The 12,955-nt window shown below is 62.4% G+C and overlaps 16 non-coding genes across 16 annotated transcripts; all 16 read left to right on the forward strand.

Moving 5' to 3' along the window:
* The first annotated feature begins 520 nt into the window (after window positions 1-520).
* On the forward strand, window positions 521-684 carry LOC141056464 (U1 spliceosomal RNA). Its single transcript, XR_012221685.1, has one exon. It is a non-coding gene; the product is annotated as a U1 spliceosomal RNA (small nuclear RNA).
* A 636-nt stretch (window positions 685-1,320) lies between these two features.
* LOC141056465 (U1 spliceosomal RNA) lies at window positions 1,321-1,484 on the forward strand. The gene has a single exon (XR_012221686.1). It is a non-coding gene; the product is annotated as a U1 spliceosomal RNA (small nuclear RNA).
* A 627-nt stretch (window positions 1,485-2,111) lies between these two features.
* Window positions 2,112-2,275, forward strand: LOC141056467 (U1 spliceosomal RNA). Its single transcript, XR_012221688.1, has one exon. It is a non-coding gene; the product is annotated as a U1 spliceosomal RNA (small nuclear RNA).
* Window positions 2,276-2,920: 645 nt separating this feature from the next.
* LOC141056469 (U1 spliceosomal RNA) lies at window positions 2,921-3,084 on the forward strand. The gene has a single exon (XR_012221689.1). It is a non-coding gene; the product is annotated as a U1 spliceosomal RNA (small nuclear RNA).
* Window positions 3,085-3,723: 639 nt separating this feature from the next.
* LOC141056470 (U1 spliceosomal RNA) lies at window positions 3,724-3,887 on the forward strand. Its single transcript, XR_012221690.1, has one exon. It is a non-coding gene; the product is annotated as a U1 spliceosomal RNA (small nuclear RNA).
* A 639-nt stretch (window positions 3,888-4,526) lies between these two features.
* Window positions 4,527-4,690, forward strand: LOC141056471 (U1 spliceosomal RNA). Its single transcript, XR_012221691.1, has one exon. It is a non-coding gene; the product is annotated as a U1 spliceosomal RNA (small nuclear RNA).
* A 636-nt stretch (window positions 4,691-5,326) lies between these two features.
* On the forward strand, window positions 5,327-5,490 carry LOC141056472 (U1 spliceosomal RNA). Its single transcript, XR_012221692.1, has one exon. It is a non-coding gene; the product is annotated as a U1 spliceosomal RNA (small nuclear RNA).
* Window positions 5,491-6,126: 636 nt separating this feature from the next.
* LOC141056473 (U1 spliceosomal RNA) lies at window positions 6,127-6,290 on the forward strand. The gene has a single exon (XR_012221693.1). It is a non-coding gene; the product is annotated as a U1 spliceosomal RNA (small nuclear RNA).
* A 636-nt stretch (window positions 6,291-6,926) lies between these two features.
* On the forward strand, window positions 6,927-7,090 carry LOC141056474 (U1 spliceosomal RNA). Its single transcript, XR_012221694.1, has one exon. It is a non-coding gene; the product is annotated as a U1 spliceosomal RNA (small nuclear RNA).
* Window positions 7,091-7,726: 636 nt separating this feature from the next.
* Window positions 7,727-7,890, forward strand: LOC141056475 (U1 spliceosomal RNA). The gene has a single exon (XR_012221695.1). It is a non-coding gene; the product is annotated as a U1 spliceosomal RNA (small nuclear RNA).
* A 630-nt stretch (window positions 7,891-8,520) lies between these two features.
* LOC141056476 (U1 spliceosomal RNA) lies at window positions 8,521-8,684 on the forward strand. Its single transcript, XR_012221696.1, has one exon. It is a non-coding gene; the product is annotated as a U1 spliceosomal RNA (small nuclear RNA).
* A 636-nt stretch (window positions 8,685-9,320) lies between these two features.
* Window positions 9,321-9,484, forward strand: LOC141056477 (U1 spliceosomal RNA). Its single transcript, XR_012221697.1, has one exon. It is a non-coding gene; the product is annotated as a U1 spliceosomal RNA (small nuclear RNA).
* A 627-nt stretch (window positions 9,485-10,111) lies between these two features.
* LOC141056480 (U1 spliceosomal RNA) lies at window positions 10,112-10,275 on the forward strand. The gene has a single exon (XR_012221699.1). It is a non-coding gene; the product is annotated as a U1 spliceosomal RNA (small nuclear RNA).
* Window positions 10,276-10,914: 639 nt separating this feature from the next.
* On the forward strand, window positions 10,915-11,078 carry LOC141056481 (U1 spliceosomal RNA). The gene has a single exon (XR_012221700.1). It is a non-coding gene; the product is annotated as a U1 spliceosomal RNA (small nuclear RNA).
* A 636-nt stretch (window positions 11,079-11,714) lies between these two features.
* LOC141056482 (U1 spliceosomal RNA) lies at window positions 11,715-11,878 on the forward strand. The gene has a single exon (XR_012221701.1). It is a non-coding gene; the product is annotated as a U1 spliceosomal RNA (small nuclear RNA).
* Window positions 11,879-12,508: 630 nt separating this feature from the next.
* Window positions 12,509-12,672, forward strand: LOC141056483 (U1 spliceosomal RNA). Its single transcript, XR_012221702.1, has one exon. It is a non-coding gene; the product is annotated as a U1 spliceosomal RNA (small nuclear RNA).
* The last annotated feature ends 283 nt before the right edge of the window (window positions 12,673-12,955 follow it).

The raw sequence follows: 12,955 nt of genomic DNA on the forward strand, positions 1-12,955 counted from the left end.
CGTCAGTTGTGGCCTTTGGCTCCCCCTTGTGGGGGAGGCCTGCCACAACTTCCGTGCATCGCTGTGTGTCTTTTTGCTTGGCTTGTCTGTTCCTTGCTGCCTTTGGCCCTTTTGGGGCTCCCTGGGCTGGTGGGGATTGATCAGCTCGCCTGCGTCTTATTCACTTGGCCACTGGGCCGGGAGGAGGAGGGGGGCAGCAGCAGCAGCAGCAGCAGCAGCTGGAGCTGTCTGCATGTTCCCCGGGTGGGAGCAGCGGCGTGAGCGAGGCTGGGGTGGAGCCAATGGCCCTACATGCAAATGACTCTGGCTGCTGCTGGGCATCTTGGACGGCTTGGGACTCAGTCGAGCTCGGCCTGCCCCGTGGGGGTTGGACCGGGCGCCAGCCAGCGCCTCCCACTCAACGAGCCTCCGGGCGGCCTGCGCCCTACGCCAAGACACCCCCTCCCCTTCGGGCACGAGACTCCGCGATGTTGGAGAGCTGCGTCGGAGGGCCGCTCGTCGGACCGGCGGGCCCCAACTCATACTTACCTGGCAGGGGAGATACCATGATCACTAAGGTGGTTCTCCCAGGGTGAGGCTCATCCATTGCACTCCGGGTGTGCTGACCCCTGCGATTTCCCCAAATGCGGGAAACTCGACTGCATAATTTGTGGTAGTGGGGGACTGCGTTCGCGCTTTCCCCTGATTTCCTCTGGTCAAAGACAGAAGCCGACCCACCGAAAGAAACGTGCTCTGGCAGAGCCGCACGTCACGTCACACCTGTTGCCAGAGCTAGAATACTTTGGAGCAGCTCAAAGCGGCGTCAGTTGTGGCCTTTGGCTCCCCCTTGTGGGGGAGGCCTGCCACAACTTCCGTGCATCGCTGTGTGTCTTTTTGCTTGGCTTGTCTGTTCCTTGCTGCCTTTGGCCCTTTTGGGGCTCCCTGGGCTGGTGGGGATTGATCAGCTCGCCTGCGTCTTATTCACTTGGCCACTGGGCCGGGAGGAGGAGGGGGGCAGCAGCAGCAGCAGCAGCAGCAGCTGGAGCTGTCTGCATGTTCCCCGGGTGGGAGCAGCGGCGTGAGCGAGGCTGGGGTGGAGCCAATGGCCCTACATGCAAATGACTCTGGCTGCTGCTGGGCATCTTGGACGGCTTGGGACTCAGTCGAGCTCGGCCTGCCCCGTGGGGGTTGGACCGGGCGCCAGCCAGCGCCTCCCACTCAACGAGCCTCCGGGCGGCCTGCGCCCTACGCCAAGACACCCCCTCCCCTTCGGGCACGAGACTCCGCGATGTTGGAGAGCTGCGTCGGAGGGCCGCTCGTCGGACCGGCGGGCCCCAACTCATACTTACCTGGCAGGGGAGATACCATGATCACTAAGGTGGTTCTCCCAGGGTGAGGCTCATCCATTGCACTCCGGGTGTGCTGACCCCTGCGATTTCCCCAAATGCGGGAAACTCGACTGCATAATTTGTGGTAGTGGGGGACTGCGTTCGCGCTTTCCCCTGATTTCCTCTGGTCAAAGACAGAAGCCGACCCACCGAAAGAAACGTGCTCTGGCAGAGCCGCACGTCACGTCACACCTGTTGCCAGAGCTAGAATACTTTGGAGCAGCTCAAAGCGGCGTCAGTTGTGGCCTTTGGCTCCCCCTTGTGGGGGAGGCCTGCCACAACTTCCGTGCATCGCTGTGTGTCTTTTTGCTTGGCTTGTCTGTTCCTTGCTGCCTTTGGCCCTTTTGGGGCTCCCTGGGCTGGTGGGGATTGATCAGCTCGCCTGCGTCTTATTCACTTGGCCACTGGGCCGGGAGGAGGAGGGGGGCAGCAGCAGCAGCAGCTGGAGCTGTCTGCATGTTCCCCGGGTGGGAGCAGCGGCGTGAGCGAGGCTGGGGTGGAGCCAATGGCCCTACATGCAAATGACTCTGGCTGCTGCTGGGCATCTTGGACGGCTTGGGACTCAGTCGAGCTCGGCCTGCCCCGTGGGGGTTGGACCGGGCGCCAGCCAGCGCCTCCCACTCAACGAGCCTCCGGGCGGCCTGCGCCCTACGCCAAGACACCCCCTCCCCTTCGGGCACGAGACTCCGCGATGTTGGAGAGCTGCGTCGGAGGGCCGCTCGTCGGACCGGCGGGCCCCAACTCATACTTACCTGGCAGGGGAGATACCATGATCACTAAGGTGGTTCTCCCAGGGTGAGGCTCATCCATTGCACTCCGGGTGTGCTGACCCCTGCGATTTCCCCAAATGCGGGAAACTCGACTGCATAATTTGTGGTAGTGGGGGACTGCGTTCGCGCTTTCCCCTGATTTCCTCTGGTCAAAGACAGAAGCCGACCCACCGAAAGAAACGTGCTCTGGCAGAGCCGCACGTCACGTCACACCTGTTGCCAGAGCTAGAATACTTTGGAGCAGCTCAAAGCGGCGTCAGTTGTGGCCTTTGGCTCCCCCTTGTGGGGGAGGCCTGCCACAACTTCCGTGCATCGCTGTGTGTCTTTTTGCTTGGCTTGTCTGTTCCTTGCTGCCTTTGGCCCTTTTGGGGCTCCCTGGGCTGGTGGGGATTGATCAGCTCGCCTGCGTCTTATTCACTTGGCCACTGGGCCGGGAGGAGGAGGGGGGCAGCAGCAGCAGCAGCAGCAGCAGCAGCAGCAGCTGGAGCTGTCTGCATGTTCCCCGGGTGGGAGCAGCGGCGTGAGCGAGGCTGGGGTGGAGCCAATGGCCCTACATGCAAATGACTCTGGCTGCTGCTGGGCATCTTGGACGGCTTGGGACTCAGTCGAGCTCGGCCTGCCCCGTGGGGGTTGGACCGGGCGCCAGCCAGCGCCTCCCACTCAACGAGCCTCCGGGCGGCCTGCGCCCTACGCCAAGACACCCCCTCCCCTTCGGGCACGAGACTCCGCGATGTTGGAGAGCTGCGTCGGAGGGCCGCTCGTCGGACCGGCGGGCCCCAACTCATACTTACCTGGCAGGGGAGATACCATGATCACTAAGGTGGTTCTCCCAGGGTGAGGCTCATCCATTGCACTCCGGGTGTGCTGACCCCTGCGATTTCCCCAAATGCGGGAAACTCGACTGCATAATTTGTGGTAGTGGGGGACTGCGTTCGCGCTTTCCCCTGATTTCCTCTGGTCAAAGACAGAAGCCGACCCACCGAAAGAAACGTGCTCTGGCAGAGCCGCACGTCACGTCACACCTGTTGCCAGAGCTAGAATACTTTGGAGCAGCTCAAAGCGGCGTCAGTTGTGGCCTTTGGCTCCCCCTTGTGGGGGAGGCCTGCCACAACTTCCGTGCATCGCTGTGTGTCTTTTTGCTTGGCTTGTCTGTTCCTTGCTGCCTTTGGCCCTTTTGGGGCTCCCTGGGCTGGTGGGGATTGATCAGCTCGCCTGCGTCTTATTCACTTGGCCACTGGGCCGGGAGGAGGAGGGGGGCAGCAGCAGCAGCAGCAGCAGCAGCAGCTGGAGCTGTCTGCATGTTCCCCGGGTGGGAGCAGCGGCGTGAGCGAGGCTGGGGTGGAGCCAATGGCCCTACATGCAAATGACTCTGGCTGCTGCTGGGCATCTTGGACGGCTTGGGACTCAGTCGAGCTCGGCCTGCCCCGTGGGGGTTGGACCGGGCGCCAGCCAGCGCCTCCCACTCAACGAGCCTCCGGGCGGCCTGCGCCCTACGCCAAGACACCCCCTCCCCTTCGGGCACGAGACTCCGCGATGTTGGAGAGCTGCGTCGGAGGGCCGCTCGTCGGACCGGCGGGCCCCAACTCATACTTACCTGGCAGGGGAGATACCATGATCACTAAGGTGGTTCTCCCAGGGTGAGGCTCATCCATTGCACTCCGGGTGTGCTGACCCCTGCGATTTCCCCAAATGCGGGAAACTCGACTGCATAATTTGTGGTAGTGGGGGACTGCGTTCGCGCTTTCCCCTGATTTCCTCTGGTCAAAGACAGAAGCCGACCCACCGAAAGAAACGTGCTCTGGCAGAGCCGCACGTCACGTCACACCTGTTGCCAGAGCTAGAATACTTTGGAGCAGCTCAAAGCGGCGTCAGTTGTGGCCTTTGGCTCCCCCTTGTGGGGGAGGCCTGCCACAACTTCCGTGCATCGCTGTGTGTCTTTTTGCTTGGCTTGTCTGTTCCTTGCTGCCTTTGGCCCTTTTGGGGCTCCCTGGGCTGGTGGGGATTGATCAGCTCGCCTGCGTCTTATTCACTTGGCCACTGGGCCGGGAGGAGGAGGGGGGCAGCAGCAGCAGCAGCAGCAGCAGCAGCTGGAGCTGTCTGCATGTTCCCCGGGTGGGAGCAGCGGCGTGAGCGAGGCTGGGGTGGAGCCAATGGCCCTACATGCAAATGACTCTGGCTGCTGCTGGGCATCTTGGACGGCTTGGGACTCAGTCGAGCTCGGCCTGCCCCGTGGGGGTTGGACCGGGCGCCAGCCAGCGCCTCCCACTCAACGAGCCTCCGGGCGGCCTGCGCCCTACGCCAAGACACCCCCTCCCCTTCGGGCACGAGACTCCGCGATGTTGGAGAGCTGCGTCGGAGGGCCGCTCGTCGGACCGGCGGGCCCCAACTCATACTTACCTGGCAGGGGAGATACCATGATCACTAAGGTGGTTCTCCCAGGGTGAGGCTCATCCATTGCACTCCGGGTGTGCTGACCCCTGCGATTTCCCCAAATGCGGGAAACTCGACTGCATAATTTGTGGTAGTGGGGGACTGCGTTCGCGCTTTCCCCTGATTTCCTCTGGTCAAAGACAGAAGCCGACCCACCGAAAGAAACGTGCTCTGGCAGAGCCGCACGTCACGTCACACCTGTTGCCAGAGCTAGAATACTTTGGAGCAGCTCAAAGCGGCGTCAGTTGTGGCCTTTGGCTCCCCCTTGTGGGGGAGGCCTGCCACAACTTCCGTGCATCGCTGTGTGTCTTTTTGCTTGGCTTGTCTGTTCCTTGCTGCCTTTGGCCCTTTTGGGGCTCCCTGGGCTGGTGGGGATTGATCAGCTCGCCTGCGTCTTATTCACTTGGCCACTGGGCCGGGAGGAGGAGGGGGGCAGCAGCAGCAGCAGCAGCAGCAGCTGGAGCTGTCTGCATGTTCCCCGGGTGGGAGCAGCGGCGTGAGCGAGGCTGGGGTGGAGCCAATGGCCCTACATGCAAATGACTCTGGCTGCTGCTGGGCATCTTGGACGGCTTGGGACTCAGTCGAGCTCGGCCTGCCCCGTGGGGGTTGGACCGGGCGCCAGCCAGCGCCTCCCACTCAACGAGCCTCCGGGCGGCCTGCGCCCTACGCCAAGACACCCCCTCCCCTTCGGGCACGAGACTCCGCGATGTTGGAGAGCTGCGTCGGAGGGCCGCTCGTCGGACCGGCGGGCCCCAACTCATACTTACCTGGCAGGGGAGATACCATGATCACTAAGGTGGTTCTCCCAGGGTGAGGCTCATCCATTGCACTCCGGGTGTGCTGACCCCTGCGATTTCCCCAAATGCGGGAAACTCGACTGCATAATTTGTGGTAGTGGGGGACTGCGTTCGCGCTTTCCCCTGATTTCCTCTGGTCAAAGACAGAAGCCGACCCACCGAAAGAAACGTGCTCTGGCAGAGCCGCACGTCACGTCACACCTGTTGCCAGAGCTAGAATACTTTGGAGCAGCTCAAAGCGGCGTCAGTTGTGGCCTTTGGCTCCCCCTTGTGGGGGAGGCCTGCCACAACTTCCGTGCATCGCTGTGTGTCTTTTTGCTTGGCTTGTCTGTTCCTTGCTGCCTTTGGCCCTTTTGGGGCTCCCTGGGCTGGTGGGGATTGATCAGCTCGCCTGCGTCTTATTCACTTGGCCACTGGGCCGGGAGGAGGAGGGGGGCAGCAGCAGCAGCAGCAGCAGCAGCTGGAGCTGTCTGCATGTTCCCCGGGTGGGAGCAGCGGCGTGAGCGAGGCTGGGGTGGAGCCAATGGCCCTACATGCAAATGACTCTGGCTGCTGCTGGGCATCTTGGACGGCTTGGGACTCAGTCGAGCTCGGCCTGCCCCGTGGGGGTTGGACCGGGCGCCAGCCAGCGCCTCCCACTCAACGAGCCTCCGGGCGGCCTGCGCCCTACGCCAAGACACCCCCTCCCCTTCGGGCACGAGACTCCGCGATGTTGGAGAGCTGCGTCGGAGGGCCGCTCGTCGGACCGGCGGGCCCCAACTCATACTTACCTGGCAGGGGAGATACCATGATCACTAAGGTGGTTCTCCCAGGGTGAGGCTCATCCATTGCACTCCGGGTGTGCTGACCCCTGCGATTTCCCCAAATGCGGGAAACTCGACTGCATAATTTGTGGTAGTGGGGGACTGCGTTCGCGCTTTCCCCTGATTTCCTCTGGTCAAAGACAGAAGCCGACCCACCGAAAGAAACGTGCTCTGGCAGAGCCGCACGTCACGTCACACCTGTTGCCAGAGCTAGAATACTTTGGAGCAGCTCAAAGCGGCGTCAGTTGTGGCCTTTGGCTCCCCCTTGTGGGGGAGGCCTGCCACAACTTCCGTGCATCGCTGTGTGTCTTTTTGCTTGGCTTGTCTGTTCCTTGCTGCCTTTGGCCCTTTTGGGGCTCCCTGGGCTGGTGGGGATTGATCAGCTCGCCTGCGTCTTATTCACTTGGCCACTGGGCCGGGAGGAGGAGGGGGGCAGCAGCAGCAGCAGCAGCAGCAGCTGGAGCTGTCTGCATGTTCCCCGGGTGGGAGCAGCGGCGTGAGCGAGGCTGGGGTGGAGCCAATGGCCCTACATGCAAATGACTCTGGCTGCTGCTGGGCATCTTGGACGGCTTGGGACTCAGTCGAGCTCGGCCTGCCCCGTGGGGGTTGGACCGGGCGCCAGCCAGCGCCTCCCACTCAACGAGCCTCCGGGCGGCCTGCGCCCTACGCCAAGACACCCCCTCCCCTTCGGGCACGAGACTCCGCGATGTTGGAGAGCTGCGTCGGAGGGCCGCTCGTCGGACCGGCGGGCCCCAACTCATACTTACCTGGCAGGGGAGATACCATGATCACTAAGGTGGTTCTCCCAGGGTGAGGCTCATCCATTGCACTCCGGGTGTGCTGACCCCTGCGATTTCCCCAAATGCGGGAAACTCGACTGCATAATTTGTGGTAGTGGGGGACTGCGTTCGCGCTTTCCCCTGATTTCCTCTGGTCAAAGACAGAAGCCGACCCACCGAAAGAAACGTGCTCTGGCAGAGCCGCACGTCACGTCACACCTGTTGCCAGAGCTAGAATACTTTGGAGCAGCTCAAAGCGGCGTCAGTTGTGGCCTTTGGCTCCCCCTTGTGGGGGAGGCCTGCCACAACTTCCGTGCATCGCTGTGTGTCTTTTTGCTTGGCTTGTCTGTTCCTTGCTGCCTTTGGCCCTTTTGGGGCTCCCTGGGCTGGTGGGGATTGATCAGCTCGCCTGCGTCTTATTCACTTGGCCACTGGGCCGGGAGGAGGAGGGGGGCAGCAGCAGCAGCAGCAGCAGCAGCTGGAGCTGTCTGCATGTTCCCCGGGTGGGAGCAGCGGCGTGAGCGAGGCTGGGGTGGAGCCAATGGCCCTACATGCAAATGACTCTGGCTGCTGCTGGGCATCTTGGACGGCTTGGGACTCAGTCGAGCTCGGCCTGCCCCGTGGGGGTTGGACCGGGCGCCAGCCAGCGCCTCCCACTCAACGAGCCTCCGGGCGGCCTGCGCCCTACGCCAAGACACCCCCTCCCCTTCGGGCACGAGACTCCGCGATGTTGGAGAGCTGCGTCGGAGGGCCGCTCGTCGGACCGGCGGGCCCCAACTCATACTTACCTGGCAGGGGAGATACCATGATCACTAAGGTGGTTCTCCCAGGGTGAGGCTCATCCATTGCACTCCGGGTGTGCTGACCCCTGCGATTTCCCCAAATGCGGGAAACTCGACTGCATAATTTGTGGTAGTGGGGGACTGCGTTCGCGCTTTCCCCTGATTTCCTCTGGTCAAAGACAGAAGCCGACCCACCGAAAGAAACGTGCTCTGGCAGAGCCGCACGTCACGTCACACCTGTTGCCAGAGCTAGAATACTTTGGAGCAGCTCAAAGCGGCGTCAGTTGTGGCCTTTGGCTCCCCCTTGTGGGGGAGGCCTGCCACAACTTCCGTGCATCGCTGTGTGTCTTTTTGCTTGGCTTGTCTGTTCCTTGCTGCCTTTGGCCCTTTTGGGGCTCCCTGGGCTGGTGGGGATTGATCAGCTCGCCTGCGTCTTATTCACTTGGCCACTGGGCCGGGAGGAGGAGGGGGGCAGCAGCAGCAGCAGCAGCTGGAGCTGTCTGCATGTTCCCCGGGTGGGAGCAGCGGCGTGAGCGAGGCTGGAGTGGAGCCAATGGCCCTACATGCAAATGACTCTGGCTGCTGCTGGGCATCTTGGACGGCTTGGGACTCAGTCGAGCTCGGCCTGCCCCGTGGGGGTTGGACCGGGCGCCAGCCAGCGCCTCCCACTCAACGAGCCTCCGGGCGGCCTGCGCCCTACGCCAAGACACCCCCTCCCCTTCGGGCACGAGACTCCGCGATGTTGGAGAGCTGCGTCGGAGGGCCGCTCGTCGGACCGGCGGGCCCCAACTCATACTTACCTGGCAGGGGAGATACCATGATCACTAAGGTGGTTCTCCCAGGGTGAGGCTCATCCATTGCACTCCGGGTGTGCTGACCCCTGCGATTTCCCCAAATGCGGGAAACTCGACTGCATAATTTGTGGTAGTGGGGGACTGCGTTCGCGCTTTCCCCTGATTTCCTCTGGTCAAAGACAGAAGCCGACCCACCGAAAGAAACGTGCTCTGGCAGAGCCGCACGTCACGTCACACCTGTTGCCAGAGCTAGAATACTTTGGAGCAGCTCAAAGCGGCGTCAGTTGTGGCCTTTGGCTCCCCCTTGTGGGGGAGGCCTGCCACAACTTCCGTGCATCGCTGTGTGTCTTTTTGCTTGGCTTGTCTGTTCCTTGCTGCCTTTGGCCCTTTTGGGGCTCCCTGGGCTGGTGGGGATTGATCAGCTCGCCTGCGTCTTATTCACTTGGCCACTGGGCCGGGAGGAGGAGGGGGGCAGCAGCAGCAGCAGCAGCAGCAGCTGGAGCTGTCTGCATGTTCCCCGGGTGGGAGCAGCGGCGTGAGCGAGGCTGGGGTGGAGCCAATGGCCCTACATGCAAATGACTCTGGCTGCTGCTGGGCATCTTGGACGGCTTGGGACTCAGTCGAGCTCGGCCTGCCCCGTGGGGGTTGGACCGGGCGCCAGCCAGCGCCTCCCACTCAACGAGCCTCCGGGCGGCCTGCGCCCTACGCCAAGACACCCCCTCCCCTTCGGGCACGAGACTCCGCGATGTTGGAGAGCTGCGTCGGAGGGCCGCTCGTCGGACCGGCGGGCCCCAACTCATACTTACCTGGCAGGGGAGATACCATGATCACTAAGGTGGTTCTCCCAGGGTGAGGCTCATCCATTGCACTCCGGGTGTGCTGACCCCTGCGATTTCCCCAAATGCGGGAAACTCGACTGCATAATTTGTGGTAGTGGGGGACTGCGTTCGCGCTTTCCCCTGATTTCCTCTGGTCAAAGACAGAAGCCGACCCACCGAAAGAAACGTGCTCTGGCAGAGCCGCACGTCACGTCACACCTGTTGCCAGAGCTAGAATACTTTGGAGCAGCTCAAAGCGGCGTCAGTTGTGGCCTTTGGCTCCCCCTTGTGGGGGAGGCCTGCCACAACTTCCGTGCATCGCTGTGTGTCTTTTTGCTTGGCTTGTCTGTTCCTTGCTGCCTTTGGCCCTTTTGGGGCTCCCTGGGCTGGTGGGGATTGATCAGCTCGCCTGCGTCTTATTCACTTGGCCACTGGGCCGGGAGGAGGAGGGGGGCAGCAGCAGCAGCAGCTGGAGCTGTCTGCATGTTCCCCGGGTGGGAGCAGCGGCGTGAGCGAGGCTGGGGTGGAGCCAATGGCCCTACATGCAAATGACTCTGGCTGCTGCTGGGCATCTTGGACGGCTTGGGACTCAGTCGAGCTCGGCCTGCCCCGTGGGGGTTGGACCGGGCGCCAGCCAGCGCCTCCCACTCAACGAGCCTCCGGGCGGCCTGCGCCCTACGCCAAGACACCCCCTCCCCTTCGGGCACGAGACTCCGCGATGTTGGAGAGCTGCGTCGGAGGGCCGCTCGTCGGACCGGCGGGCCCCAACTCATACTTACCTGGCAGGGGAGATACCATGATCACTAAGGTGGTTCTCCCAGGGTGAGGCTCATCCATTGCACTCCGGGTGTGCTGACCCCTGCGATTTCCCCAAATGCGGGAAACTCGACTGCATAATTTGTGGTAGTGGGGGACTGCGTTCGCGCTTTCCCCTGATTTCCTCTGGTCAAAGACAGAAGCCGACCCACCGAAAGAAACGTGCTCTGGCAGAGCCGCACGTCACGTCACACCTGTTGCCAGAGCTAGAATACTTTGGAGCAGCTCAAAGCGGCGTCAGTTGTGGCCTTTGGCTCCCCCTTGTGGGGGAGGCCTGCCACAACTTCCGTGCATCGCTGTGTGTCTTTTTGCTTGGCTTGTCTGTTCCTTGCTGCCTTTGGCCCTTTTGGGGCTCCCTGGGCTGGTGGGGATTGATCAGCTCGCCTGCGTCTTATTCACTTGGCCACTGGGCCGGGAGGAGGAGGGGGGCAGCAGCAGCAGCAGCAGCAGCAGCAGCTGGAGCTGTCTGCATGTTCCCCGGGTGGGAGCAGCGGCGTGAGCGAGGCTGGGGTGGAGCCAATGGCCCTACATGCAAATGACTCTGGCTGCTGCTGGGCATCTTGGACGGCTTGGGACTCAGTCGAGCTTGGCCTGCCCCGTGGGGGTTGGACCGGGCGCCAGCCAGCGCCTCCCACTCAACGAGCCTCCGGGCGGCCTGCGCCCTACGCCAAGACACCCCCTCCCCTTCGGGCACGAGACTCCGCGATGTTGGAGAGCTGCGTCGGAGGGCCGCTCGTCGGACCGGCGGGCCCCAACTCATACTTACCTGGCAGGGGAGATACCATGATCACTAAGGTGGTTCTCCCAGGGTGAGGCTCATCCATTGCACTCCGGGTGTGCTGACCCCTGCGATTTCCCCAAATGCGGGAAACTCGACTGCATAATTTGTGGTAGTGGGGGACTGCGTTCGCGCTTTCCCCTGATTTCCTCTGGTCAAAGACAGAAGCCGACCCACCGAAAGAAACGTGCTCTGGCAGAGCCGCACGTCACGTCACACCTGTTGCCAGAGCTAGAATACTTTGGAGCAGCTCAAAGCGGCGTCAGTTGTGGCCTTTGGCTCCCCCTTGTGGGGGAGGCCTGCCACAACTTCCGTGCATCGCTGTGTGTCTTTTTGCTTGGCTTGTCTGTTCCTTGCTGCCTTTGGCCCTTTTGGGGCTCCCTGGGCTGGTGGGGATTGATCAGCTCGCCTGCGTCTTATTCACTTGGCCACTGGGCCGGGAGGAGGAGGGGGGCAGCAGCAGCAGCAGCAGCAGCAGCTGGAGCTGTCTGCATGTTCCCCGGGTGGGAGCAGCGGCGTGAGCGAGGCTGGGGTGGAGCCAATGGCCCTACATGCAAATGACTCTGGCTGCTGCTGGGCATCTTGGACGGCTTGGGACTCAGTCGAGCTCGGCCTGCCCCGTGGGGGTTGGACCGGGCGCCAGCCAGCGCCTCCCACTCAACGAGCCTCCGGGCGGCCTGCGCCCTACGCCAAGACACCCCCTCCCCTTCGGGCACGAGACTCCGCGATGTTGGAGAGCTGCGTCGGAGGGCCGCTCGTCGGACCGGCGGGCCCCAACTCATACTTACCTGGCAGGGGAGATACCATGATCACTAAGGTGGTTCTCCCAGGGTGAGGCTCATCCATTGCACTCCGGGTGTGCTGACCCCTGCGATTTCCCCAAATGCGGGAAACTCGACTGCATAATTTGTGGTAGTGGGGGACTGCGTTCGCGCTTTCCCCTGATTTCCTCTGGTCAAAGACAGAAGCCGACCCACCGAAAGAAACGTGCTCTGGCAGAGCCGCACGTCACGTCACACCTGTTGCCAGAGCTAGAATACTTTGGAGCAGCTCAAAGCGGCGTCAGTTGTGGCCTTTGGCTCCCCCTTGTGGGGGAGGCCTGCCACAACTTCCGTGCATCGCTGTGTGTCTTTTTGCTTGGCTTGTCTGTTCCTTGCTGCCTTTGGCCCTTTTGGGGCTCCCTGGGCTGGTGGGGATTGATCAGCTCGCCTGCGTCTTATTCACTTGGCCACTGGGCCGGGAGGAGGAGGGGGGCAGCAGCAGCAGCAGCAGCTGGAGCTGTCTGCATGTTCCCCGGGTGGGAGCAGCGGCGTGAGCGAGGCTGGGGTGGAGCCAATGGCCCTACATGCAAATGACTCTGGCTGCTGCTGGGCATCTTGGACGGCTTGGGACTCAGTCGAGCTCGGCCTGCCCCGTGGGGGTTGGACCGGGCGCCAGCCAGCGCCTCCCACTCAACGAGCCTCCGGGCGGCCTGCGCCCTACGCCAAGACACCCCCTCCCCTTCGGGCACGAGACTCCGCGATGTTGGAGAGCTGCGTCGGAGGGCCGCTCGTCGGACCGGCGGGCCCCAACTCATACTTACCTGGCAGGGGAGATACCATGATCACTAAGGTGGTTCTCCCAGGGTGAGGCTCATCCATTGCACTCCGGGTGTGCTGACCCCTGCGATTTCCCCAAATGCGGGAAACTCGACTGCATAATTTGTGGTAGTGGGGGACTGCGTTCGCGCTTTCCCCTGATTTCCTCTGGTCAAAGACAGAAGCCGACCCACCGAAAGAAACGTGCTCTGGCAGAGCCGCACGTCACGTCACACCTGTTGCCAGAGCTAGAATACTTTGGAGCAGCTCAAAGCGGCGTCAGTTGTGGCCTTTGGCTCCCCCTTGTGGGGGAGGCCTGCCACAACTTCCGTGCATCGCTGTGTGTCTTTTTGCTTGGCTTGTCTGTTCCTTGCTGCCTTTGGCCCTTTTGGGGCTCCCTGGGCTGGTGGGGATTGATCAGCTCGCCTGCGTCTTATTCACTTG

Source organism: Dendrobates tinctorius, unplaced genomic scaffold, assembly GCF_039654945.1.
Source record: "Dendrobates tinctorius isolate UK_male_01 unplaced genomic scaffold, ASM3965494v1 ptg000197l, whole genome shotgun sequence".
NCBI lineage: Eukaryota > Metazoa > Chordata > Amphibia > Anura > Dendrobatidae > Dendrobates > Dendrobates tinctorius.